Here is a 10,035-nt window from a genome sequence, read left to right as displayed (position 1 = left end):
AATAAAACTCAACCAGCCACATTTGGTTGGTCTTTTTGATGGGCACAACTCTACTGTTTCTTTTTATGGTGATGTGCAACTTCATGATCTTGTTACTCATCATAGATTTTTGTATGTTCCTTCCTTCAAAGACAATTTAGTTTGTCACCAAACTTACATCTCAGTTACAAACATTTGTTATGTTCAATGACACAAAATATTTATTGTAGGACCGTTTGCATAAGAGTGATCTTGCTCTTAGGGTTCATAGATCTAGAGTGAAAGACGTGTATATCTTTGATCATCGGTCAATTAGAACAACTTTGTCCTTCAGTTTTTATGTCTTTTCATCTTTAATAAACAGTAGTGTTGCTTCTATGTCAAATTCTGATGTCTTGTTATGGCATACAGGATTTGGGCATGTACCTTTATCAAAATTACAACAATAATCTATTATATAATCTAATTCATCATATTCTATTGTTCCTTTTATTGTTTGTGCTCTATCTAGAAAACATCATTTACCATTTCTGCACAGCACAACTCATTCAAAATAAATATTTGATCTTGTTCATATGGACATTTGGGACCTTATAAGCATATTTCACATGATGTATACAAATATTTCTTAACCATTGTGGATGATTTTAGTAGATACACATGGATCCACTTATTTTCTGATAAAAGCTCAACTGTTTCCATCATAAAAGCTTTTGTCAAGTTGATTCAAACTCAATTCAAGAAGACCATAAAAGTCATCAGAATTGACAATTCTTATGAAGTGGGATCAAATGAACAAGGAGTTCAATTTATTCATCTCAAGGAATTCCACATCAAAATCTACACCCTACACACCACAAGAAAATGGGATTGTAGAAAGAAAACAGGAACATATTCTTGAAGTGGCAAGAGCATTGTAATTTCAATCAGGATTGGGAAATGCTTATTAGGGAGAATGCATAAGAACAACAGTTCGTTTAATAAATAGAATGCCTTCAACTGTTCTTCAAAATCAGATTCCTTTTGAAATACTTCACAAAACCAAAGTTAATGTTTCTTACTTGAAAAGTGTTGGTTGTTTGTGTTTTGTGAGTACTAATATTGTTGGAAGGGACAAATTCATGGAAAGAGCTCAATCATGTGCTTTCATAGGTTATCCTCATTGTCAAAAAGCATACAAAGTTTTGAATTTGTCTACCAAAAGGATCTTCATTACAAGAAATGTGAAGTTCTATGAAGAGTCTTTTCCGCTACATCACATGAAAAATAACGATCCCATTATTTTTCAAAACTCTTTCATACCTATAAATTCTTTGGATACTCACATTAATAGCTCATCACCTACTAATTCAACTCCAATTAGTGATGATAATTCATGTACTCAGTCACCAAATGAACCTCCTTTACCCCATCAACAATATTGAGAAGATCCACTAGAGTTTCTGATCCACTAAATCATCTTCAAGATTACATATGTAACCATAGTTATCTTCATGATCCTATGCATTTTTGTAATCATACGGTTACAGAATCTATGCATGAATGTTGAAAACTTCCTCCATTATTTCCCATTCCTACACAAATGCAACACTTGCATTCAATACACAAGCTTCAATTTTTGAACCTGCATTTTATAATGAGGCTAAAGGTAATCCTTCATGAGAAGAAGCTAAGAAAAAAGAACTTATTGCACTCACAAATAATGGCACTTGGGGCATTGTTCACTTACACAAAGGAAATAAGCCAATCTCTTGCAAATGGGTTTATAAAGTGAAATATCGAGCAAATGTTTCTCTAGAAAGATACAAAGCCAGATTAGTGGAAAAAGTGTCTGTAACGAGCCAAAATCACGACACAAAAAAAATTGTTTTTAAATAAGTAAATTACTAATACAGATTGTTTTCATAAAACCAGAGTAACCAATATTTAGCAAAACATCAATTAGCCAGAGTAATTCACAATATGCGGAAACATGTGGTGTATGCTCTGCAATCATCCCGAGCTCTTCCATTTAAAAACTAGAGTACTTGAAACATAAACTGAAAACCGTAAGCACAAAGCTTAGTGAGTTCCTCAAAATACCATACCACATACAATCATAAACTTTCACACACATACATACAGGTGCCATGGGCTCCCCCCATGGTCTTTATTTATTATGTCATGGGCTCCCCCCATGGTCTTTACCTAGAATGCCATGGGCTTTCCCCTCATGGTCTGACATCAAATTGCCACGGGCTCCCCCCGGGGTCTTCCATGCAAGTATCACAGAGACAACTAGCATACCACATAACACATAATGGTCCAGCATTGGTGCCTTCGACCCATGGATATAGTGATAAGACTCACCTCGCACTACTGAATCTTACAGAGAACTCGTGGCTACAGGCTGACCGATCCCGAAGTATTAATAACAAAACGGCACCCGATTAACAATTGAGTTCCAATCCAAACCACTACTCCATGTCTGGGGTAAAAGGAACATTTTACCCCTACCTAACCATGTCCAACTTTATGACCCAACCACACTTTGAAAGGCCCAAAGGACCACAAATCAACCATTGGCCAAATTTTCCAAATTAGGCCCAACCCCTTACATGGCCTTGCCTTAAGGCCCAACCATTCTCTCTAGTCCAGAACTTTGTGTTCTGATGGCCCATTAATAACTCAAACTCTCAAGCCCAAAAACCAAAGGATCGAGAAAGGCCCGCTAATGGCCCAATTTTCCAAATTGGGCCCAATCCCAGATGGCCCTTATCCTAAGCCCATTTTTTCCTTAGATACAATTCAGATTACCTCAAGCACCCCTCGGGACAAACTTGGTCAAAGACATAAATCAAAAGTCAAAGTCAATAGCCTGAGTTCACTCAACTCACCGAGTTTTCCTTCAACTCGTCGAGTTTCTCCATCAGTCTGCAAAGTCGAGAAGGAACCGATCCAACTCGCCGAGTTGATCCATGAACTCGCTGAGTTCACCAGAAATCTAACATCTTAGTCCATTAATCCAACCTTATCAAAATTAAGAGTTTCATAACTCAAATCTTGACTGAAATGGCCTCAAGTGTTGGGTTTTATTTAAAAAAAACTAGTTTCAATAACTACAAATAATGGCAAACGGAAGACTTGAGTTTTATAAAATAACATAAACATTTTATCACCCACCAAGGATCATCTTGCAAGTAAAGGAAAGATTTAAAACATGACCATAGAAGAAAGAAGTGGTAACAACCTTTGAAACACTTTGAGTCCTCGAGGGGAGGCTTGCAAGTTGATGGAGTGAGGATGAACCCTTAAGACACCAACAATTTGCTAACTTGATGTAATGCTAGTTACAACTCTTAAACTTTTAACCCAAAACAAAATTATGACTTAAAGAGAGAATGCAAGCAATAAAATCTTCAAATTTCAAGACTTTAGAGAGAAGATGGGGAAGAAGAAAGAGCTCTCGGACAAGGAGAGTGGAGTGAAGAAAAATGAGAGCACTCACCTCTTATGTATAATTGAATTATGGTCCAAGAGTTATTAACCATTAGACAACTTTGTCCCTTATGTCATGAGCACATCTTCCTAGGTTTGATTCTTTTGCATTATACCAATGCAAATGCATTTTCTCTTCATCTCATGTTTCCAAGAAGAAAAGACAAGTCAAGAGTTTATATTTTATAAACTCAAAGTTTATAAGATAAAAACTTTGTCTTTTTGCTAATAGACCAAAGGTTTATTAGGTCCAAAAAGATGTACATGACATATTATATTCATACCATATGAAATAATTTGTTACTTTTATTGTAAAATAAATATTTCCTTTAATTAAATATTTTCCCAATTATTACAAGAGTTTATGAATATTTATTGAAATCAATTTTTAATAAATAATCATTTGTATCAAGTTGTGTTAGTGTGACCCTTAGGATGATATGTTATTTAGCAATATCATTTTAATATAACTCTTGAGCATACTAGATCTTTCAATCTCCCACTTGCGCAAGACTCATATCAAACTGATATAGACAGTGGTGAACGTCTAGCAACATTTCACTACCACCAACAACATATGATATAGTGCCATTCCATCAACACCCAATTCCCCAAAAGCCCCAAGGCTACAATTGGTGAGTAAGGTAAGTTTATCGGTTATCCCTTTGCTACTGACATCATGTTGAACATGAGATATGGATCGCAGTCAATCTCATGTAAGTGTTCAACTTTACATCAGGCCTTAGATGTCTAACTCTCAACGAATAAGAGGAACAAATCCCATCTTGACTACATAAGCCTCTTGCATGGTTTACATCAAGCCTAGTACTAGCTTTTATAACTTCCTAATAAAAGAACAGCTTTTGACTACATCAAAGCATAACGTTCCCCACACTCAAGTCCCAAATATGTATCTCAGGTGATAATGATATACAGATATTACCTTCTTTCAAGTATCATTCGTGACAGCGATCCATGAAGTGATCTTAAACGGGTCACTCCAATACTTACTCTCTAGTAAGTATCTATGAAACTGGTTACAACGCTTTGTCGACCATCCTATTTCATAGTAGTCTTGTTTCATTATTTCTCCCACAATAACAACTGACTATGGAGTTTTAGAGTGAATAAATTCACTCAAGGATTAAACATGTTAATAAAGAACACAAAAAATATTTAATGAAAAGATCATATGCCATATATATCATAGTCATTACAATAGATGATGTTATATAATGTTCTAATATTCAATACAAATACATAGATCAAATCCAATCACTAGAATAGCGAAGTCCTATTCCTCGAGCATGTCCCTCAAATTTTGGTTGAGGAAGAGGCTTCGTGAAAGGGTCCGCCAAATTTTGATCAGTGTGAACTTTGCGAATACTAATTTCTCATTCTTCAACTTTATTCCTGATGAAGTTGAATCTACGGCTAATATGCATGATCTTCTTGTGTGCTCGGGGTTCTTTTGCCAAAGCAATAGCACCCTCATTTTCATAGAAAACGTATAGGGGGTCCTGAATGGTAGGGACTACCCTAGATACCTAATGAATTTCTTCATCCAGGCAGCCGCTTGTGCAGCTTCAGAAGCAGCAATGTATTTGGACTTTGTAGTGGATTGTGCAACAACACTTTGCTTGGAGCTTTTCCAAGATACCGCACCCCCATTGATAATGAACACATATCCTGATTGCGATTTCCAATCATCTCGATCAGTTGTGAAGGAAGCATCAGTGTAACACTTTACACTTAAGATTTCTTCCACGCCTCCATAGACGAGGAACACATCCTTAGTTCTTCGTAAATACTTTAGGATGTTCTTCACAAATCTCCAATAACTCTCCCCTGGATTTTGTTGGAACTTGCTTACCATGCTCATAGCATAAGCATGATCAAGTCTTGTACAATTCATAGCATACATGATGGATCCAATTGCATAAGCATATGGAATATCTTTCGTCTTGTCTAGCTCAACCTTTGTGCTAGGACATTGAGATGAACTTAGTACAGTGCCATGTGCCATGGGTACAAATCCTCTCTTAGAGTTTTCCATATTGAACCGTTTCAATACTTTCTCAATATATGTACCTTGGCTTAGACCTATTAATCGTTTTGATCTATCTCTATAAATTTTGATTCCAAGAATGTATTGTGCCTCACCTAGGTCCTTTATTGAGAAATACTTTCCTAGCCAAGGCTTTACATCTTGTAAAGTTGGAATATGATTTCTGATGATTACTATGTCATCCACATATAGGACCAAGAATGTCACCGAGCTCCCACTAGTTTTTATGTAAACACAATATTCATCTTTATTTCTAATAAAACCATACTTTGTGATTTCATCATCGAAATGATGATTCCAGTTACGAGATGCTTACTTTAACCCATAAATGCATCTATTGAGCTTACACACTTTATTAGGTGTAACACCGTAAATTTTCAAACAAAAATTTCATTTTAAAAAACACATAATTCTCATTATCACATTCCAAAAACCACAGTCAAAATATCATAAATCGTTTGATAAAATCTAGGATCCACAAAACATAAACTCCATCTCAAGTGTGTGTGTACAATCAAGTCGGCGCCTTCCCGCGATCCTAAGAAGTACCTGAAACACATAACACATAACACGGTAAGCACGAAGCTTAGTGAGTTCCCCAAAATACCACACATATCTCCTTAACCTCTAATGGCTATAACTCAAATAAGACCCTCCGGTCAATGTGTCTCAGTGGGACGCTCCAGTCCCACAACTCGGGTGGACCCTCCAGTCCTAACTCAGTAAAGCTCAGAATAATACACAACGTAAATCACAAAGACATAATGCAGGGTATCACAATACTCAATATAAGCACATAACACCCTCCAGTCACACAAATTACCACTCCAGGTAAGTATAGTGAGAAGACTCACCTCGTAAGAAAGCAAATGAATCTCGTACACGAATCACCGATCTAGCCTCCGCCTAACACATATGATAATTATCTCTAATTAATACTCAAATCACAAGTCTAAATAAACTAAAGGCTACTCTCTCTCTCTCTCTCTAGCTCTTGGAATGGGTAAAAGACCATTCTACCCCTCCATGGTCTAAATAATCCCTGTCTTGACCAAACCCTAAAGTCAACAGAAGTCAACAATCGAGTCAACAGTCCATGTTGACCCGACTCGTCGAGTTCACCTATGTGACTCTTCGCGTCTCCTTGTTCCTTCATAAAATTTGCAGAAACCAAACCTAACTCGTCGAGTTGTTTCATCAACTCGCCGAGTTACTCATGTCCAGACTCATCGGGAAAACCCTAGCCGACTCGTCGAGTCAGCTCATTGGCTCGGCGAGTCCATTCAGTTTATATTCTCATTCAGACGTTCAAAAGCAGATCTACCACTCCAAATTTTAAATCTAGCATCCCAAGGCTCGAATGTCATGTAAAGCTGTGATCTTTACGTTCATGCATGGCATATTAGGCTCATAATGCCAATACAAGCTCCAACAAGGGTTTGATGCACAAGAGCTTGCCTCTAGCTCAATGAAGCTCGGGTCTTTGGACTCACAAGGCCTCCTACAGTCCAGATCTGAGGTTCCAACCTCAAACCATGCTCAAATGAAACAATAGAACAATATGGATGGGAGAAAACCCTAAAAACTCCCTAAATCAACATCTCATAAGGAAAAGATCAAGTTAGCATCTTTTTACCTCCAACTGAAGCAAATCTCTAAAGACTCTCTGGATCCAAAAGCCTCCTCTTGATCTAAGTTTTGATGCTCCTCACTTCTCCTCCAAAAGTGCACTAAAACCATAAGATTAGCCTCTCTCTTTCTCTCTTAGCTCATTAAAGCGATTAGGGTTTCACAAAGGGGAGTTGGGTGGATGGTGAGGCAGAAATGAGGGCTTAAGGCCGTTTAAATAGGACACAAACTCGGAGATTTTGGGTTTTCTCACACAGCGCCTACTCGACGAGTCGGCTCTCTGACTCGTCGAGTTGGTCATAAAACCCACGTGGCCAATCTGTCTCTACTCGACGAGTTGGGCATCCAACTCGGAGAGTCACTCAGTCAACCCTAAAAATATAAATAAATATTATACCTAGGAGTCGGGATGTTACAATTCTCCCCCACTAGAATCAGGCTTCGCCCTCGAAGTATGCTCCAGAAACAACTCTGGGTACTGCTCGCGCATCTCGGACTCCGGCTCCCAAGTCCAATCGGATCTACTGTAGTGCTCCCACTGCACCTTAACCAGTCGCACCTCCTCGTTTCTCAGGGTCTTTACTTTTCTATCCAAAATTGCTATCGGTCTCTCATGTAATTCAGGCTAGCATCCACCTGAATGTCCTCTGAGGGTACTACTGTTGTCTCATCGGCTACACACTTCCTCAACTGAGACACGTGGAAGGTGTTATGAATCTGGCTCAACTCTGCAGGTAACTCCAACCGATAGGCTACCATCCATACTCTGGCAGTCACTCTGAAAGGACTGATATATCTAGGCCCCAACTTTCCCCGCTTCCTGAATCAGATCACCCCTTTCCACGGGGATACCTTCAGGAGGACAAAATCTCCAACCTGGAACTCTAGATCGGATCGTCGTCGGTCTGCATAACTCTTCTGGCGACTCTGAGCTGTCAGTAGCCTCTGTCTGACCTGCTGAATCTGCTTAGTCGTCTTGAGCACTATCTCAGTGCTACCCATCACTCTCTGCCCTACCTATCCCCAACGGATGGGAGTCTAACACCTCCTTCCATATAAGAGCTCAAAGGGAGGCATTCCAATACTGGAATGATGGCTGTTGTTATAAGAAAAGTCAACCAAGGGCAAATAGGTGTCCCAACTTCCTCCCAAGTCCATAACACATGCACGCAGCATGTCCTCAAGCGTCTGAATCGTCCGTTCACTCTGCCCGTCTGTCTGTGGGTGGTATGCGGTACTGAAGTGCAATCGGGTACCCAACTCCTCATGGAACTTCTTCCAGAACCTGGAAGTAAAACGCACATCCCGATCTGACACTATTAATGTCGGCACTCCATGTCGTGCCACCACCTCTCTCACATAAATCTCAGGCAACTTCTCTGCGGAAGAGCTTTCACTGATAGCAAGGAAATAAGCACTCTTCGTCAACAGATCAATAATCACCCATATCGCGTCGACACCTCACGCGGTTCTTGGTAATTTAGTGATAAAATCCATGGAAATCTGTTCCCACTTCCACTGGGGAACCTCTAAAGGCTGCAACAAACCATGCGGACGCTGGTGCTCCTCCTTAACCTCGCGACAGGTTAAGCACCTCTCAACAACCCATGCCACATCCCTCTTCATACAGGGCCACCAGTAATCTCTCTTCAGATCCAGATACATCTTAGTGGCTCCTGGATGGATCGAGAATCTCGATCTATGTGCCTCCTCCATCAGTATACGCCGAGCTCCACCTGTATAGGGCACCCAAATCCGCCCACGGAAAGTCGTAAGCCCCCGACTATCCGTCTCAAACTCGGAAACCTGTCTGATCACTCGCTCTCTCTTGAGGTTATCCGGCCTCACAGCCTCCACCTGAGCCTCTCGGATGATATCTAGGACTGGAGTCATCACTGTCATCCTCACACACACGTCTCGGATCGGAGCACTCTCTGCTCTACGACTCAAGGCATCGACTACCACATTAGCCTTGCATGTGTGATATAAGATCTCGTAGTCGTAGTTTTTCACTACATCTAACCACCTCCTCTGCCTCATATTCAGGTTGGGCTGATCCATGAGGTACTTCGGACTCTTATGGTCTGTGTATATGGTGCACTGGACTCCATACAGATAGTGGCGCCAGATCTTGAGGGCCAACACCACCGCCCCCAACTCCAAATCATGGGTGGGATACCTCGTCTCATGAGGCTTCAACTGCCTCGACGCATATGCAATCACGTGTCCCCTCTGCATCAACACAGCTCCCATCCCTGATAAATCTCTAATAAATCTCCGATAGTAACCGGCCAAACCCAGAAAACTCCTGATCTCGGACGGGGATCTCGGCACCTCCCATCTCAAAGATGCCTCAATCTTGGCCGGGTCGACCAATATCCCATTCTGATTAACGAGATGTCCCGGGAACTGGACCTCTCGTAACCAGAAATCGCACTTAGAGAATTTGGCATAAAGGCTCTCCGACCTCAATACTCCAACAATCTCTCGAAGATGCTCCTCGTGATGCTCTTTGGTTCTCGAATACACCAAAATATCGTCAATGAACATGATCACCGATCGATCCAACATAGGCCTGCACACCCGGTTCATGAGGTCCATGAACGCCGCCGGTGCGTTGGTGAGCCCGAAAGGCATCACCACAAACTCGTAGTGCCCATAACGAGTCCTAAAAGTCATCTTCTGGATATCCTCCTCGCAAACTCTCATCTGATGATATATGGATCTCAAAACAATCTTGGAAAACTAAGATGCTCCCTACAACTGATCGAATAAGTCGTCGATCGTCGGAAGTGGATAACGATTCTTGACCGTCAGCTTTTTCAACACCCGGTAATCGATGCACATCCGGTGTGAACTATCCTTTTTCTTGACAAAAAGGA

The 10,035-nt window shown here is 40.4% G+C and overlaps 1 pseudogene; it reads right to left on the bottom strand.

Annotated features, from left to right (window-relative positions):
• Positions 1-4,990: 4,990 nt before the first annotated feature.
• LOC145130957 (secreted RxLR effector protein 161 pseudogene) lies at positions 4,991-5,482 on the bottom strand (annotated as a pseudogene).
• Between the last annotated feature and the right edge of the window lie 4,553 nt (positions 5,483-10,035).

This window comes from Lactuca virosa, chromosome 1 (genome assembly GCF_052849685.1).
Source record: "Lactuca virosa cultivar CGN04683 chromosome 1, Lactuca_virosa_CGN04683_v6, whole genome shotgun sequence".
NCBI classification, from domain to species: domain Eukaryota; kingdom Viridiplantae; phylum Streptophyta; class Magnoliopsida; order Asterales; family Asteraceae; genus Lactuca; species Lactuca virosa.
The sequence above is the reverse complement of the archived record's forward strand: the minus strand, read 5'-3'. Positions and strand labels throughout refer to the sequence as shown.